This window comes from Eublepharis macularius, chromosome 3, assembly GCF_028583425.1.
Source record: "Eublepharis macularius isolate TG4126 chromosome 3, MPM_Emac_v1.0, whole genome shotgun sequence".
Classification (NCBI taxonomy): domain Eukaryota; kingdom Metazoa; phylum Chordata; class Lepidosauria; order Squamata; family Eublepharidae; genus Eublepharis; species Eublepharis macularius.
This window is the reverse complement of record NC_072792.1, coordinates 27,932,111-27,951,817: the sequence shown is the minus strand read 5'-3', so window position 1 is coordinate 27,951,817 and position 19,707 is coordinate 27,932,111.

The window sequence follows — 19,707 nt, the reverse complement described above, 5'->3', positions numbered from 1 at the left end:
TTTAGTTTAAATGTCCCGGTCTTTCCAAAAAAACTTTTAGAGAGTCCAAAATGTCGGGCGTCTTTTCTCTATGGTTCCTCTATGATTTTTTTAATCCAATATGGTTTACTTCCTCTTTCGCTGAAGCCGCGGCTCTTCCCCTTTCAAAAATGGCGATTCCCTACTTCCTGCCCTCCGGCAAGGGCCGCCTCTCTCCAGCAACTCTATTGTTGTTACGTACTTCCTGTTTCCCGACTTCCCACAGCAGTTCTCGCGATGGTGAAACTTTCTCACAGCCTGATATCTCCTTATAGCCACAGGTATTCAAAACAATAGTCCAATTTCTTTAATAACTTCGTTTAACTTAGTCCTTTTTCTAATATAATTCTTGCCGGGTCCTCCCCTCCTTATACTTAGTCTGTTGCAGTTTAAAAGTCTACTTTAATTCTTCTTTACTTTAAGTAATCTGTCCTGTTTCAAGAGATAGTGATCTTTACCTTCTCATTCACTTTTCTTGGGTTGTAATCGCTGTTTCAATCTTAGATTCCCATCCACTCTTCCTTCCCCTGTTGAAGCTTGGGCATGTAGGTCTTATGCCAACCGCATTGGCACCAGGACTGCCGCAGAGATTATAGCCGACCTGTCTTAGGGTGGGACCTCAAGGGTCGGGAGAGGATCCGTTGCGTAGGACCCCCCCTCGCCCGAGATCAATGCGCCCTGAGGTGCTTGAGTGTTCTATGCCTGTTCTCCGCCTGAGAACGGTCGGCCGCGGGCTTGATTTTGCCCCGCCGGCCTCTTAAATGGCAGCCCGGTCAGCTCCACGATTAGAGCTGCGTTAGACCTTCATGGATCCCAAACCGGAAGTCCCCATATTTCCCTATGTCGATGATCGGCTTCTGTTGGGCCAGACCAGAGAATCTCTGTCCCAGCACACATCTCTGGTTCTTATCATCCTCACCAGCTGGTCCTGAGGCTCAATCTGGAGAAGTCATCCCTGTTTCCCCAGCAGAAGGTGACATTTGTGGGAGCAATTTTAGACTCCTCACTAGCCCTTGCCTTCCCTACTCCAGAAAGAATAGGGAAATTTCTCATCACTCTGAACAAGGTGCTTTCATACAGGCACCAATGTGCAAAGCAAATTCAAAGGTTTTATGGCTTCTCTGACTCTGATAGTTCCATTTGTCAGGCTGTATAACCATTTTTAGGGAGATCAACTTACGTTCAGGGTTGTCTTCCTTTCAGATAAGTACTGGTACTCTGATTTTGTTTGCAAGTACAGGCTGTTGTTTCCTGAAGTTAACACTGTAATTTTCTTACAAGATGCACAAAGCAGTCCACAAGAGATGTCCTACATGGATCTATGGACAGGTAAGACTTTCAAAATTTGCATTTGTACTGAATAACATATTTAGTCCAATCTACCAAGTGATGTTGATTCCAATTAGCAGTAACCCTCCAAGGACTCTGGAAGAGGTCTTTATCAGGGGTTGGAATTAGCCAATGCCCCCCTTCCCTATATTTGATATGACTTCTCTTATTTGAGAGCCTAATACATGGATTCCATGGCATATTGGAAAAGCATGAGGGTCAGAAATATATTTTTGCTTTATTTCACTAGCTTTATTCCCCCTGTTGTATCACTTTGGTTCTACTACAATGTTTTGGACTAACATTTTGTGATATTATATTTTATGCCATAGTTATTGCAGCTGTATGAAACACCTTTCATTGCTCTGCAGGAGTTATTTCCCCCTCTCTGATAGACTTGTAACTAATTACATTCTAAAATGTGAGGGGATATATTCCCTGTAGAAACTTGCAACCTGTCCCAGACCATAACTGTTATTTTCTCAAGCAAATCCAAGTCCAGACCTTGGAGGGTAATATATTAATGGTACATACCAAACATTTGACATAATGTTAGAGCTATGGCATTTAGGGGGTAATATTTCAATGCAGTGCCTTAGGAATTTAAAGTGGCTAACTTGTTATTAATGTGACCTCCATGTTTAATCCTTTACACATCTGTGGGATTAAAGTTTAGCCTCTTTCCCCCCTTCCTTTCAGAGGCCAACTGGTATAAACTGAATGTCTCTGACTTGGAGGCATTTACACTGCATGACACAGAATGGCATCTAGATTTGTATGTTTACTCCTCAAGCCTGACAGACTTTTAAATGTTTAATGTGAAAAGCTTTTCTTTTGACCTTCAAAACTTTGTTTCCATTTTGCTGCATGTGCCATTTTCTTTCACAAGCAGAGAAGATCATTTTGATTTTAATTAAAGTGTTTTCTTAAGCTTTGACTTTCAGTTATTTCAGTACTTCATCAAATTTACTTAGATACATCTGTTATGATCCTGCCAACAGCCTGGTCAATTTCTGCAAGTTCTAAACTGTGTGCTGTAGCTTTGCAAATGTCATTATCTTTTGGCAGGGTGCTAGGGGCTTGCTGAAGTGACAAGACTATATATTGTCCTAAGGCTGAAGCTTGAAAGTAGAATATCTCCTGGACCTAAAATAAACATGTGACAGGGTGCTATGTGGGCTGAAGAGGGACTGATAGGTACTTGACAGGACAACAGTGCCATTGAGCTTTCCAGGATCCATTTCTGTGGCTTCTAGCATGGATATAGTTACAAACTATTAGGCCAGAAATGAAATTCACAAGTCTATTGACAAGTGGTTTGAAACTAAGCATCTGAAATGGTGAGATCGCAAAATGTGACAGTATAGTTAAAAAGAGGTACAAGAGTGAAATGCAAAAATGGTATTTTTTTTAAAAAAATTATAGAACTTTTCACACTATTTAGATGGTAATCTTATGCAGAGTAACTCCAGTCTTTTCCCTGGTGTGCAGGTAAGTTCAAGGAGACATTTTCCTGGCATGGAAATAAGTGCTAACAGTAGTTTCATTTGTGTGAGTGTGTGTTTCAGATTAACTTGCGCTTGTGCCAGAAGAAACTGATGTCATGCTTAGCTAAAAAGTGAGTTCAGCTTAAATTAAGCAAGTAACATTGGAGGGTGATATGATAGTATTAAGCAAGTTACAGGAACATTTGATAATTTCAATTTGTAGAGAAATGCCTTCCACCCAAGAATTCACCCCAAGATTTCAATTATTTGTATTGTGATTTTTAAAAAGTTATAACTTAGAAATAATATTTCACATCAAATTTCTGCCTTTTACATTTTTATATGCTAAAATCCCCATCCTAGAGCTTACTGTAAAAATAATGGTTGCTCTGCAAAATAACTTGTTTGCTATTTATTGCTTAGAGTACCAAAAAGCTGCACAGAGTTCATGTTTGTCTGGTCAACCATTCAATACAGCCTGTCAAGTTCAGTTGCTAGAGGTGATTGTTTGATTACTGCAGTTATTTCAAAATCACTTATATCCTAGTAACACTTGGGCAGGGGGGAGTAACGTGCATGGGATATATTGGGTAGTCTTGGAGTTGTAACTAGGGGAGTCAAATGGTGCTTTTATAGCAAGAGTAGCTGCCTAGGTAGTATACTCTATACAAGGCAAATGACAACATCATGTGGCACCTATGGGTGGGGGGTGACAATTCCTGAGCTTTCACTACTGCTCTGTAAAGGCCCAATCAAGTAGATACTAGTCTCTGCCCCTTTTACTCACTCCCCCTCACACACACTCCTTTCTAAACTCAAGATGTATAGCAAAGATTGTAGGGCTTCTTGAGTCTCTCTTTTTAAAAAGACAAGTACAATAAAAAAGATATTTCTTTGAGAAGAGGGTAGTGTTGGTGAACTCCCCCTCTTCAAAAGGTTTCTTCAGGCTATCTTGTTGCCTCCTTCATGTCACTTTTTCCTCTCTGTCTCCTTCATCCTTACAGCCAAACAGGTGAGCTGTATCCACGAGTCCTCTATGTTGAATACATAGTGGAAAGAACCCATTTTATCTATAAAAATGAGAGCACAAGTGAGGGGAACAAAATCCTGCCCCCTCCCCAACCTTACCATTGATGCTAAAGTATTTATTCTTAAACCACCCCCCATCCCAGTCCAGCTGTGTTCAATGACCACATCCATACAGGGAGTGAAGCACTTCCAACTAATAACACAGGCTGGGTTGATGCTGCCAGTGGGACAGCAGCCAGATCAAGCATTGGGCTGGCTTAGCGTGTGAATCGCTGTCCTCTCCCCCTGCCCTTGCCTGAAGCTGTATGCACTCTTTCTTTTTTTTTTTTTTTTGAAAATTTTTTTATTGGGTTAGAACATTTTTATTTTTACATTACAATCAATTTTCCCCTAATTTTTCGTTTCTAACCCCCTCCCTTTCCCCCCCTTTTGTTGACTTCCAACAGCTTTCCCACCCTCTGTCCCTTTTCCCTTACTTCTATTAAGTTCCTCTGTCTAAAACAGATATACATTCTCCATTATATTAAGCAGTACATCTTTAACTCCTTTACTTATTATACACCCAAACTATACGTCTTTAGATAAACAATTTATCCCATTTTCCAGTTTTGAATAATTCTATATAAACCTATATATCATAAACCATAAAAATTTCCCACATTTAAATCAAACAATTTGATTTGTTCTCTATATATTACTCATTTCAACTTTTTATGGTAATTCTATATAACTCCTCAGATACTCAATCAATTTAACTCTTCTATATATTCAGTTTGGTGCATATAAATCTTGTCAAAGAAAGAAAATATTGTTAGTTAGTCAATCCTCATGTTTAAACCTTATCATTAATTATTCTCTATCAGTTGACCTATACATATCTATATATATCTCAATCAATTAATCTAACTGCTTATAAATTCACATTTCTCTTCCTCCCCCGGTAAAGTCACCCCTCTCTTTTATACTTTTATTATATTTCAGTAGTTCTCAAACTGCCACAGTTTTCCTCCCACCTCCCATCTCTTCTCCAGGTATTGTTTCAGCTTCTCCCAGTCTGTGTTGAACTGCCCTGAGTCCAGATCTCTCAGTTTTCTTGTCATCTTGTCCATTTCAGCCATATACAGCAATTTGTAGATCCAATCTTCAATAGTTGGTACTTCTTGTACTTTCCATTTCTGCGCATACAAAAGTCTAGCTGCTGCAGTCATATAAAAAATCAACGTCCTATGATGGGCTGGAATTCCCTCCATTCCCAAGTTTAGCAGCAGGAGTTCTGGGTTCTTATTTATTTGAAACTGTAAAATTTCACTCATTTCTCTTATTATTTCCCCCCAGAACTGCCTAGCTACCTCACACGACCACCACATATGATAGAGGGAGCCCTCATGTTTCTTACATTTCCAGCATTTATTAGAAGTATTCAAGTTCCCTAGCGCAATCTTCTTTGGTGTCATGTACCAACGATAGATCATTTTGAAAATGTTCTCTTTAATATTGATACATGTCGTTGTCTTCATTGTAGTTTTCCACAAGTATTCCCATGCCTCCATTGTTATTTCTTTATTGAAATTTATAGCCCATTTCACCATCTGTGTTTTAACTATCTCATCCTCAGTATACCATTTCAGCAATACTTGGTATACCTTGGATATTCTTTTCTTGTCTTCTTTAAGAAGGGTCTGCTCTAGTTCCGAGTTCTCTGTTCGTATGCCCCCTTTTGCAAAGTCTGAGTTGTATAAGTCTCTAATCTGTCTATACTGGAACCAATCATAATTAGGTGATAGTTCCTCTTGCGTCTTTATTCTAAGTTTAGATACTTCAATCTTAGTTATTTCTTTGTACGTTAAACATTGTTGTTCATTATCCACAGCTCTCGGATCTATCACCTCATATGGAACCACCCACAAGGGGGTTCCTTCTTGTAAGTAAGTTCTATACTTCTTCCAGATTGTAAATAGACTTCTCCTTACAAAATGATGCAGGAACATCGAGTTGACCTTTACTTTGTCATGCCATAGGTATGCGTGCCATCCAAAAATTTTTTTATATCCCTCTAGGGCTAATAGTTTCTTATTCTTTAATGTCATCCACTCTTTTAGCCAAACTAGGCAGATTGCATCATGATAAAGTCTCAGATTGGGCAGTTGCATTCCGCCTCTCTCCTTTGCATCTTGTAAAACTTTTACTTTCACTCGAGGCTTCTTGCCTGCCCAAACAAAATCTGATATTTTCCTCTGCCATTTTTCAAATTGTTTGGAGTCTCTGATGATTGGTATTGTCTGTAACAAAAACATTACTCTTGGTAACACATTCATCTTAACTGCTGCAATCCTGCCCAACCATGACAGGTTCAATCTATTCCATTTGATCAAGTCTCTCTCTATCTGAGTCCATAATTTTTCATAATTATTCTTGAACAAATCAATATTTTTTGCAGTCAGCTCAACTCCCAAGTATTTCACCTTACTAGTTACTTCACAATCCGTTGTTTCCATTAACAATTGTTGTTTCTGCTTAGTCATGTTTTTGCATAATATCTTTGACTTCTTTTTGTTAATGAAGAAACCTGCCAAGTCTCCAAACTCCTTGATCTTGTCTATCACTTTTGGCATGTTCTCCAGTGGGTCTTCTACAATTAACATTATGTCGTCTGCAAATGCTCTGACCTTATATGAATAGTCCTTTATCTTTATTCCTCGTATTTCCTCATCTTGTCGGATTTGTATCATCAGAATCTCCAATACTAAGATGAACAACAATGGAGATAACGGGCAACCTTGTCTTGTTCCTTTACTAATCGTCAATTTCTTGGTCAGTTCATCATTCACTACAATTGCTGCAGTCTGGTCTCTATAGATTTCCTTGATTGCTCTGACGAATCTTTCTCCCAGTTGTAGCTTTTCCATAGTGGCAAACATAAAGTCCCAGTTTAAATTGTCAAACGCTTTTTCGGCGTCTACAAAGAAGAAACCAACCTCTTTGTCACAACGCTTGTCGTAGTATTCAATAGCATTGATCACTGTCCTTAAGTTGTCTCTTATTTGTCTGTCTGGCAAAAAGCCTGCTTGTTCCTCCTCTATGACTTCCGAGAGCCACCCCTTCAATCTCTCCGCCAATATCTTCGCAAAAATTTTATAGTCATTATTAAGTAGTGATATAGGTCTGTAATTTTTCACGTTGGTCAGGTCTTGGCCCTCCTTTGGGATCAATGATATATTCGCTTCACTCCAAGTATCTGGAATCCTTTGATCCCTAAAAACTCCATTCATCACCTCTTTTAGGAATGGTGCCAGTTCATTGGCCATTGTCTTATAAAATTTAGCCGTAAGTCCATCTGGCCCTGGCGCCTTTCCTAGATTTGCAGATTGTATTGCCTTGCTTATTTCCTCGTCAGTTACTTCACTGTTCAACTTACTTCTCCAAGCTTCCGAGATTTCTGGAAGTTTGGTTTTCTCCAGATATGATGCTATTGATTCTTTGTTTACTTCTTTTTTATTATACAGCTTAGCATAGAATTTATAAAAGGCTCTACTAATGGTAGTCTGCTCCAAGTACGTTTTATCTTCTTCACATATTTTATTTATTATTTTCTTTTCCCTTTTCTTCTTCAATTGCCATGCCAAATATTTCCCAGGTTTATTAGCACCCTCAAACGCTTTTTGATTCAGTCTTTTAAGATTCCACTCCAATTCTTTATTACTCATTGCTGTTAGCTGTTCTTGAAGAATTTTGATTTCCTGGTATATTTTCTTTTTCCCTGGTCTCTTTTTTAACTGTACTTCTTTGGCTTTTATTTTCTCCTCAATCTCTTGTTTTTTCTCCTCTTTCTTTTTTCTTGCTCTGCCATTTAAGTCCATTAGTATGCCCCTTACAACCGCCTTGTACGCATCCCAAACTTTATTGGTTGGTACTTCTTTATTCACGTTGTATTGTATAAAAAACTTTGTCTCTCTTCTCAATATTTCCATATTCTCACTTTCCTGTAACAAGTCCTCATTTATTCTCCAGGCTTTCCTTTTTCTCCTTTTTCCGAATTTCCACATAATTGGGTTGTGATCTGAGCCTACCATCGGCATTATTCCTACCTCCTTAGTCCATAACGCTAAGTCCTTTGAGGCCCAGATCATATCAATTCTTGATAATGTAAGATGCCTTGCAGAATAAAAAGTAAACTGTCTGGTTTTAGGATATTCTCTCCTCCATACGTCTTCGAGAGTCTCTTGTTGAATCAACTCAAAAAAAAGCTTTGGCAATAATCCTCTTTTCTTTTGTGCTTTTGTAGTCTTTTTGTCTAGTTCCAAATCTGTCACTCCATTGAAATCTCCAGCAAGAATTATCTGGTCATATACAAGATCGTCTAAGTGCTTCCTTAAGTCCTCAAAGAAGCTTTCCTTTGCACCGTTAGGTGCATAAAGTCCGACTACCAACACTCTCTTTAAGTTCCAGTTACATTCCACTGCTACAAATCTAGCTTCCACATCTCTCATAACAAATTTTGGCTGCAGCTCCTCTTTTATATACAACACCACTCCTCTTTTTTTCTTGTTGGAAGCCGCTACAAATTCTTTGCCCAATTTTCCAGATTTTAAATATTTTACATCCTGTTTTCTAATATGGGTCTCCTGCAAACAAACAATATCACATTTTTGTTTTAGTAGCCAATGAAAAATATTTTTTCTCTTATTCGGTGAGTTTAGTCCATTTACATTCCAAGATAATACTTTACTCTCCATATTCATGGTTTTGTTGGTAAGTCTTTTTCATTGTCCTTAATAAATCTCTCCATCTCCCGCTCAGATCTGATACGCTTTTTTGCCCCTCCAAACTCAAAGGACACTCCTTCCGGTAACTCCCATCTGTACCTAATGTTCATGTCCTTCAAAGTCTGAATTAACACTCTATATTTTTTCCTGTCCAGTAACACTGATCTGGGCAATTCCTTCATTATGATAATCGTCTTGCCATCAATCTCCAATGGGTCTTGAAATTGTTTTGTCACAATCCTCTCTTTCATATTTCTAGTTGTAAACTGCACGATCACATCCCTTGGTAGTTTCCTCTGGGTTGCAATTCTCGAGTTCACACGATACGCCACATCTAGGATAGCCACAATTTCCTCCTCCTCCTTCCCCAGGTATTCAGCCAACACCTCAGTCATCTGTTCTTGCGCTGACTTCCCTTCAACTTCTGGCAGACCACGAAAACGAAGCTGCTTCTCCATGTGTTTAGTTTCTGCAACTGACATCCTCCCCTTTACCGATCTCATCTCTGTTTGTTGCGTTTCTATTAAATTCTCCATCGCGTCTTCTACTGTTTTGACTCTCTGTTTCGTTCCTTGTAATTCACTGCTAATCGTTTCCACGCCTTTTTTCACTTCTGACAGCTCCGACTTTACTGTCTGTGTAACTTCTTTGACCTCTTTAATAAGCTCCAATTTCGTGTCCTTAAGTTCTTTCATCATGTCTATAAGTTTTTTGTCCAAATTTTCTATTGCCGATTGCCACTCTTTTTTCGACATCGTGGGGCTTGCTTTAGCTCGCTCCCACGAATCTGCTCTCTTCCTCAGCTCCGTGGCGTATAATTAAACGTTTTCCTTTTTTTTCAAATGTCCCAATCTTTGCCAAAATTAATTTTTTATATCCAAAATGTCGGGCGTCTTTTCTCTATGGTTTCTCTATGTTATTATAATCCAAGATGGCCTACTTCCTCTTCCGCTGAAGCCACGACCCTTCCACTTTCAAAAATGGCGATTCCCCACTTCCTGTCCCTTGGCAAGGGCCGCTTCCCTCCAGCCACTCTATTGTTATTACGCACTTCCTGTCTCCCGTCTTCCCACAGCAGGTCTCGCGATGGTGTCTTTTTCCCACAGCTCCAAAACCACAGGTATTCAAAACAATAGTCCGATTTTTGTAATAACTTCTTTAAACTTAGTCTCTTTTAAAATACAACTCCTGCCGAGTCTTCACCTCCTTTTCACTAGTCTGTTGCAGTTTAAAAATCTACTTTCTTTCCTCTCTGTTTTTGTCAATCTGTCCCGTTTCAAGAGATAGCGATCTTTACCTTCTCTTCAACTTTCTCGGGTTGTAATCGCTGTTTCGATCTTAAATTCTCCTCTCGACTTCCCTCCCCGATCGAAGCTTGGGTATGTAGGTCTTATGCCAGCCGAGTTGGCCCCAAAATTGCCGCAGAGATTATAGCCGACCCGTCGCAAGGTGGGACCTCAAGGATCGGGGGGAGGCTCCTTGTGTAGAGCCCCCCCTCGTCCGAGATCTAGCTCACCCTAGGGTCTTGAGCGTTCTTTGCCTGCTCCCCGCCTGAGAGCAGTCGGCCGCGGGTTATTTTCACCCCTCCGGCCGGTTAAAACGGCAATCCGGTCAGCTCCGCAAATGGAGCTGCGTTAGACCTCCATGAATCCCAAACCGGAAGTCCGCTGTATGCACTCTTTCTGGTGCATCTGATAACCAGTACATCCTACTGGCATTTGCTCCTACACCAGCCTGCACTGCAAATTAATACAGGAGGGGGAGGAAATTCCCTCTGTCAATCATGTGAACCCTTGCCTCCACTTCTGAGCCCTGTAAACAAAAACCAAGGCATAAAATAAACAAGAGAGCTGATATGGGCTGAACTGGATATCATTTCATTACCACAGCAATTAAATCTTGAGAAGGACATTAAATCTTTTAGGAGCCTACCATGAGAATATGATCTTCCCCCACCCTCAAGCTATTGGCAGTATCTATAATTAAATTCATTGCCTTCATACCAAACTAGGTTCAGATATACTTTGTAAGCTTTGGCCCTCCTTGACATACTGTCATTTTTGGCATTCAAAGAATCATCACCAAAAGTACACAAATCTTTATATGCCTATTTAAAATGTGATCACAAACCTATTACTGAGAAACTATGGCATGGCTGGAAGAAGCAACTTAATATCCAAATTCAGAAAACAATCTGGCAAGAAATACAGTATCATGTTAAACAAATTTGTTTAGATGTTAGGGTACAATTAATTTTTTTAAAAATCCTTGACAATTATTTGATACCTAATAGATTCCTTAAACTTGGATTATCAGATTCATATAGTTGTGGGAGATGTTAAGCAACCAAAAGCAAACCTAACATATATGCTATAGATATATCTGATTATCATGCCATCTTGGTTTGAAATCAATACATTAATTTTACAGTATTTCACTGGTTCTTAATCCAGTTACCTCAGTATCAAGGTACATTCCTGGAACCTCTAAAAAGGAAAAAAGCCCTGGTAAAATAGTGCAAAAATCCCTGTTTTTGCACTTAGACTTCATGGTTTCATAATGTCTGGCTGGATTATTATATTGTTAGAGATATATAATTATAGTAATAATGATAACTGCACTTACATACTGCTCTTCTAGACAGATGAGTACCCCACTTGGAGAGGTGAACAATGTCAGTGTTATCATTATCTCCACAATACAGCTGGGGAGCCAAGGCTGAGAGGAATATACAGCAGTATATATATATATATCTATGTGTGCACGAAGCTGAAGTTGGTTCCCAGTTCCCAGTTCCTTATTCGCAGTTCCTTATTCCTTATTCGTTATTCGCAAAGTGGCAAAGCCAAAGAAAAATATTGTGGGAAACTGAAAAGCTACAACTCCAAAATGAAGTTTGCAGGGGCACATATTATACACCTCCATATTAATAAGACTCAGCACTCTAAGGGGACCTATAGTGGGTCGTCCTACAAAACCCAGATCTTGAGTAAACAGCTTCAAAATAGGATGTCCCCAGAACAATTCAATAAGAAGAAAGGGGCGGCAGCTGCAGCAGAAAAAAACTTTTGATCACCCCAAATCACACAGATCTGAACTCCAGAGACTGTCCCCTACAAGAGGACATGTGCTGGTGCTGATCCAGTCTCTGGTTCTGGACCTAAGCCCTACTATGTGGCCTGTCTCCAAGCACCCTGTATTAGACATGGCTTTGAATAAGGAAGTGGTGAAAATATGAGCCCTCTGAAACCCAAAACAATCTTTGGATCACCCCAAATCACACACTCCCGAACTCCAGAGACTGTCCCCTACAAGAGGACATGTGCTGGTGCTGATCCAGTCTCTGGTTCTGGACCTAAGGCCTCGAATGTGGCCTCCCTCCAAGCACCCTGTATTAGACATGGCTTTGAATACAGAAGTGGTGAAAATATAAGCCCTCTGAAACCCAAAACAATCTTTGGATCACCCCAAATCACACACCCCTGAACTCCAGAGACTGTCCCCTACAAGAGGACATGTGCTGGTGCTGATCCAGTCTCTGGTTCTGGACCTAAGTCCTCGAATGTGGCCTCGCTCCAAGCACCCTGAATTAGACATGGCTTTGAATAAGGAAGTGGTGAAAATATAAGCCCCCTGTAACCCCAAGTTGGCAACTACTGTAAGGAGGTGCTTCAGACACTCCAGTTGCCAATACCCAATACCACCATTGTCTCCAATTTAGGTAAAATAGGACATATGAAGTTCAGCTGAAATGGAGGGAGATCTCCAGGTACGGCAATCATAATATGGAGGGTCCTCAGTGGAGTATAATTCCACAGAAGCCACACTCCAAAGCCACCATTCTGTTTGAGATAATTTAAACTTGTCATTTGAAAGTCATTTGTAACTCTCAGAGTTCTCTAGGTTGGTTGACATCAATTGTCAGGTAGTACCTATGTGGGGTATAATTCCACATAGGCCAGCCTAAGAAGCCTCCATGTCTTGGAGAATGTTAAAATCTGTCATTTGGAGATCAGTTGTAATTTGTGGGGATCTCCAGGAGGGTTGGCAACCACAGTGTCATCAAGACAGGTGGCCTTAGCATGGGCCTGCCTGCTGCCAGACCTGCCACAGTCTCCCAAAGAACCCCAGGAGCAGCGAAGTCTGAGGGTAAGGGCAGAGGCATGGACCAAGCACAGGAGCGCATGCCTGGCAGCCCACGGCCTTCCCCCTGCTGAGGAAATGTCAGGAGAGCCAGTACAGGATCTGATCTACTCCTCCTGAGTAGCAGAGATGAGCCAGCTTGGAGAAAGAAGCTTAATGAACCCAGCCTCACCTGTAGGAGAAACTCCCTTTATAAGGCCACAGCTAGCATGGGATTAGCTAGTCACAATTGTGGTATTCAGGACTTGGCTGTTGGTGAGCTCTTAGGTTCTGGCTGCCTGAGCCTTGGTGGGTCACAGTCTTTGATTTTGGAATCTGTTACTTGACCATGGAGTTTGACCTGAGAATCTTTGTTGTTGGCCCTGTTGTTGTCAGAATTTGCCTCCAACCTAGTGAGCAAGATACTTTTAATCCTTGTTTCTATTTGTTGCTTTCCATTATACTCTTAGATTATGTTGCTGCTGTTTCTGTGGGTTTGTCATGAAAATATGGTTTAGAGCACATTATACTAAGTGATACATGTGTATTCTAATGAACTTTGTTTTAGAATTTCATTAGGCTGTCTTGGCTTGGGGCATAAATTTAGCCAAATGTGTAAGTTTGGTTTTCTGTAGTGCCTTTAATAAATATGAATCTGCATTTCAGATCTCTTAGTGTATCTTTACGTTGGAAGGGTAAATATTTTTATTTTGCCCTTCCAACATAAATCTTAAATTTCAGGCATGGGAGAGACGGAGCTCTTTCAATGTGCTATCATTCTCTTCAACACCGACACCACACCCTCCGCTTTTCTCCATTTCTCAGCTTCTTCTGGTGGTAGCTAGGATAATTCACCCCATGAAGTAGGTTCAGGTATTTCTGCTGTTCTTAGTGCAGAGGTAGTCAAGTCAAGTTTATTATTACAGTCTGTGACCAGTACATATAAGACCATTTGCAAATCAGTTTAAAAACAGTCGAGACTGGATACAGGGGAAGAACGATGAATAAATATAAAAGTAAAAAAATAAGATCATCATAAATTAGTTGTTTAAAAGGTTAAAATACATTCAGTCTGCCTTATGCGATTTACGTTGCTTGTGGACCTGGCCACAGAATCTTGCTACTTGATGTGCTGTCTGGTGATTCCGATCAGACAAAAGATAATCAAGTTTGATTTTATTTGAACTTCCAGGGCATCTTTCTACTAATGGACTGATGGTTTCCGCTCTAATTTTACTATGACTTGGGCAGTTAAAGAAGATGTGCTCCATTGAGTCAATTTCTCTTAGGGGATAGGAGCAAAGCCTAAGAGAGTAATGGACAGCTTTAAACTTTCCTTCCAGAACGGCAGAGGGTAGAGTTGAACTTCTAGCCCTTCTGAAGTTACCGGATTCAAGAAAGTAAAAGTAGGCTGCAGGAGCGGCAATATATTTAGTAGTATCTGAAGAAATAAAACCTGGTGCTCTAAGTAAATCTGTTTGTCTTTCAATGTCTGTCGCTCTCTGCTTAATGAGTGATTTTGCTTGGTCTAACCCTGTAAAGAAAAAATGTTTAAGAGTATAGGAAGCCCTTTTGAGATCTGGGTTGGAGGCTTCCTTGGCTGGAGAAATTCCCTCCCCCCTTTTGGAGAGGCTTTTCACTTTTGCTAGCAGTAAGTTATGTATGCTCTGTCCTTGAGTCAAGATAAGCTGTTCTTACTAGCTAATTGGTAATTAACTTCACACCTGTAGTTTGGGGTCGTGTGCCAAGAGCTGCAGACCTTCCACACGTCCCTTTGCGTACTTGTCAGGTGATGTGGTCAGGTTGGGAGCGGGTGTGGTTAGGCCTGCCTCACTTTGGTTCCAGCTTGAACCAATATAAACCGGCTGTTAACCAATATGGAGAAGCTTATGTTGAGTGTCTACCTTAGACCTCTGCTGATGCCCTTTTGCTTTGTTTCTGGCTCTATTTGTTGAGAAGGACTGAAGCTCCATCTTTTGCCTTGCTGTTTTGTGGGACTTTTGCTTGCTACAACTGAGAAACCAACTTGCTTTGCCTCCTAAGAATTTACTGTGGTATGTAGAGCTTACTGCTGTAGGTTTTTTTTGTTTGTACTCACTTTTTGTCTTGTGTGTGATAACCCTGCACCTGGAATTAATAAACCTTTATATTTTTATCTTGTGTGGGTTATTAAGACTCTGAAGCCTCACTGCTATAAAACCTTTGTTGAACTCACCCTATGTGTGCTTGAGATCCACCTACCAAACAACTATTCTTTTGCTGTGAACTCTGCCTGTAAGTTTATCCTTGCAAGGTAGACTTTGCTTTGGCTAAATTCCCTAATAGGCTCTGGAGCTTTGCTCCCTAACTCCTTAGCCTAGGGATAGACTGGGGAGCTGGTGGCAGCTTACTTGGTTTGCTATTTGCAACAGGACCTCCCAGGCAGCCTGTGTCCCTTCCCCTGAGCTGGGCTGGGCTCCAGGGGTCTGGAACTCCTTGACATGGTTGGCAGCAGTGTGGGTTTTGTCTAATTACTGACTTGCGGGTCAGAGTTGGACCTTTGAGACTCCAGAGTCAATTGCCTGCTTTGCATGTGCAGTGGTTATTCATGAGACTTGTGTGAGTGTTTGTTATTTTTGACTAGTGCAGTTAGGCATTTGAAAAATGGCTGCAGGAGGAAAAAGCCGTAACCCCTGTGTCAAGAATGAGGATGAAAGCTTTTTCACTATAGATGTTGTTGGAGAGCCAGACCAAGTTTTGTGGAAAAAGTACAGAACTCGTTTCCCTGTGCCAGACCGAACCTTGAGATCAGAGCGCCAGAGGAAAGATAAGAGATATTTGCCTGCTGTTCATTCAAGAACACGATTCTTTGACGCTGAGGATGTATCTCCGTGCAACTCTGAGCAAGAGCGAATGTGGAGCCGTATCAGCCCAAGAGGTGAATGGCATGTCGCTGGGAGTGTGCGTTGCAGACAAACCCCATGACTAGCAAACTTTGAGGGGAAAGACCCAATTTTCCCAGGGATTTCAGAGTCGCCTTTTGCCAATTAGATTGAAATTTGTCTTGGAATAACAGAGGGAGCAGACCTTGCGGGTTTAGACATCCTGACAGCCATTTGAAAATTGAAAGGATGGTGATTCTGGCCTCTACCCTTAACATTCCTGTTACCAGTCTAACCCATGAGTTAGGCATGCATTTGGGCACTTGTAATAGGGCTCTAAGGAATTTGGACTGCACTCTCTCAAGTTGAGAGAAAGAGGAGGATGGCAGCCCTAAGAATGATCCGTATACTAATTGGGCCAATGGTTTGGCTTTAAACAATCTGAGTGCAGCCGGTACATACTGCCCCCCTTGTGATCGATAGAATTTCAGTATACTGTGTGCTGTTTTTTCTCCCACATCAGCAATAAAGCTGCTATGTGTTATTTTGGTACCTGAGGCTTGCAAAACTACACCCAAATATTTGAAGCTGGTAACTTGTTCTAACTGATGCCTCTGAAGCTCCCATCGTCTGATCTTTGGATTTTTATCGAAAGCCAGGATCTTAGTTTTTTGGTAATTAGTTAGAAGGTGTTCAGTATCAGAGAATTGGGAGAATTTTTTTAGGGCTCGTTTCAGCCCTATGGGGGTCCTAGAAAGTAATACAGCATCATCTGCATAGAGCAGTACGTGAATGTGCCTATTTGATAATTTGGGAGGGTGCAATCCAGGGTCATTCAAAAGGTTTACCAAATTGTTGATGTAGAAGATAAACAGAAAGGGGGCTAGAAGGCACACCTGCCTGTAAGTTTGAATGGGGTCAGTCAAATGCCCAATTTGGCTGCACCTTACTCAGGGCAGTTTGCTTGTGCATAGCCCCAAAAAGGAACAGCAGTTGCCTATCAATAGAGGAGGCCTGCAGTTTCCTCCAAAGTCTATTTCTAGAGACTGTGTCAAAAGCTGCTTTTAAATCAACAAATGCCTGGTAAAGTGATGCTTGGTCTCCTGTAGCATATTTCTCTACAAGGTGTTGCATTACTAGACAGTGATCTATTGTTGACCTGCCAGCTCTAAACCCAGCTTGCTCATCAGCAATCATATCCTCCTGTTCTAGCCAGTCTGAAAATTTCTCCAGCAGGTGTTTTGTAGACAATTTGCTTACAATGCTTAGTAAGCTGATGGGCCTATAATTGGATGGATCCTCCTTCTTTCCCTTCTTATGGAAGGGGACTACTATAGCCATTCCCCAATCATTGGGGATGTAGCCGGTTTCATCAATATAAGTAAATAGGGAGGCTAGGAAAGTTGCCCACCAGTCCTTATTTGTTTTTAGTAATTCTGGAGATATTCCATCAAGCCCAGGGGCTTTTGCATTCTTTAACTGGCTAATATAAGCTTTTACCTCTTCGGCATGAACTGGGGGGCATTTGGCCAGATTTTCTATTGTTAGGGCAGGAAGGGGTTGAATAGGATCATCATACATTTTTTGGAAAAAAGAAGTCCATTTATCTGGGGGGATACAGGAAGCCAAGGAGGAGGCGGCTGTGGAGGCGCGGTTTGACACTAGTTTCCAGAACACCACTGAGTTTTTGCTCGTAGCTGCTTCAATTATATTGGCCCACAGTTTTCTGGTATGTTCTTTCTTACAGCGGGCAACCAGTGATTTATATTTCTTTTTTAAAAATGAAAGAGAACAATATGCATCCTGTCTGGTCTTTTCATCAGCTCTCAGTGCTAGCTTATAGGCATAGATTAAAGCATTTTTAGCACAGCTTTGATCAAACTAAGGTTTAGATGACAAATTGGTCTTGACCAGTTTTCCCTCTCGAGCACCTACCGAAAGTGGCCTTAAGGATTGGACGAGGTCATCATAACTCTTTAAAGGATTTTCAGATTTTGAGGAAACCTTAAAAGCTTGACTATATAGTTGTAGGTTCTAGTGCAGAGGTATTTTTCCCTGCACTTGTTCCTCTGCAGCAAGTATGCTCTGCGCATTGCTACAGTAGAATTTCCCTACTTTCCTCCCTTTTATTGCAGCCATGAAGCTGACTTTCTGCCCATTTCTTTCCAGACACAGCAGAATAGCTGTGAAGATTTAGTGTTTTCCACTCTGCCGCTTCTGTTGGTGTTGCTGGGATACAGTATGCTCTATGAAGTGGGGGTTTTTCTTAGCTCTGGAGGCAGTTTCCCACCTTTTCCCTTTTGTTTTCCTTCTCACTTCTTGCTTGGCTTCCTCAAGTTGCTGAAAAGTTTCTTTTTGTAGCATTGGAAGCTATTTCCCCACCTTTTTCCTGGCTGGCACAACAGAGTGTCTTCTACTCCCACCCCCTTCTCATGTTTGCTGTGAGACAATGAGAGAGAATTATGTTGTACTTGAAAAGGAGATACTTTTGTCTGCAGTTACTTTGTTTGTTTGCTTTCTTCTTTTTAGCTGGCTCTCTGGGAGTAAAAAGGAGTAGTTTCAGTAAGGATTGTTCCTCTCAAGTTGACTGAGACTTCTGAGATAACTTTGAGTCTCCTAGACTTTTTTGAGATGCAGCAATGACTGGCAGTATTATCTGAAAGCAGGATGATATAACTCATAAGGTTTGCCTTTTTTTCTTTTCAAATTACATTTTATTTAAGTTTTTCAAAAAAATTTATAATACAACATCTGGAAATTATTAACAGAAAATATTCAACTTCAATTTTAAACAAATTAATAGTGTACTTTTCAGTAACAGCCAACAACTATCAATGTCTAAACTACTATCTAGTCTAGACAAGAACATTAACATTAATTAAAACAAATAAAATGATGTAACAATTATTGAAAACACATCTCTGATTTGCAGTGACCAGGTTATAAATTGCCTAGTGGTGTAAGGGTCAGATAACGCTATTGTAAATAAAACTGTGTAATATTTAAAGATAGGCCAAGGAATAGTATAAGTCTTGTTTCACCTTGTTGTTAGACCATTGTTTATCTTTGGTTAAATAATCAAGTACTGGTAGCCATTGCTCAAGAAAACAAGACTTATGTTTCGGGTTTTCTCTCTGTGCCAGCTGGTCAGAAATCTTCTGCATGACAAAATGATCCCATATGCGACTTCTCCAGTTATTTATGGATGGGATTGATTTTTGTTTCCAGAAGGAAGCTATTGATAATTTCGCTAGTGCCAGAAGTGAGAATATAATATTAAGGCTAGAAGTAGGAATCCCAGGATTTTCCCAATAGCTTAATAATATTACTTCTGGAGACTTAGGTATCACAGAAATTGTTATGACCTCAATTTCCTTAATTATTTTATCCCAAAAAGAACTGATGTATTTACATTCCCACCAGCAATGAAAATGTGCCCAGCTGACCGCATTGCTTCCAACAGGTGGCTGACTGAGATTGATTGACATGATGGAGCTTGATTGGGGTCATATACCAATGTGAAATCAGTTTTATGGTTTGCATCTTGATGTTTATTATATTTTTACGGAAATTATTTGAGTTCCAAATCATGTTCCATGTATCATTTGAAGGGTCAATTTTGCATTCCTTGAACCAAATATTTTGATAAGACAAAATTTTGCATTTTTGTTTTTCTTCCAATAGAATTGAAATGATTTTAGACAGGATACCCTTCTGTCTTACTGATCTTTCTTTTAAGATTCTTTCAAAGCTTGTTAGTGGTTTGCCTATAGATTCTTTGAGTTTTGGCGACTCAAAGAGATGCTTGATCTGAAGATATTCAAACCATGGGGCTCTTGTCGTGTTGCCTTGTTCTATTTTTGCTTTTTCTTGTAATTGTTTTTTATCAAGGATATCTATTATTCTAGTTTTATTGTTCAGCCTCCACCATCTGTATGAGTGGGTGCTGAGAGCTGGTGGGAACCAGTGCTGTCCTGCAAACGATGAGACTACAGAGAATGGATGGACTAATTTAGATTTCATTCTGTCCCAGATTTTAATATCGCTTAATAAAAAGGGATTGCTTTTTAGTGTAGAGGGGCGTTCTAAATTCGTGTT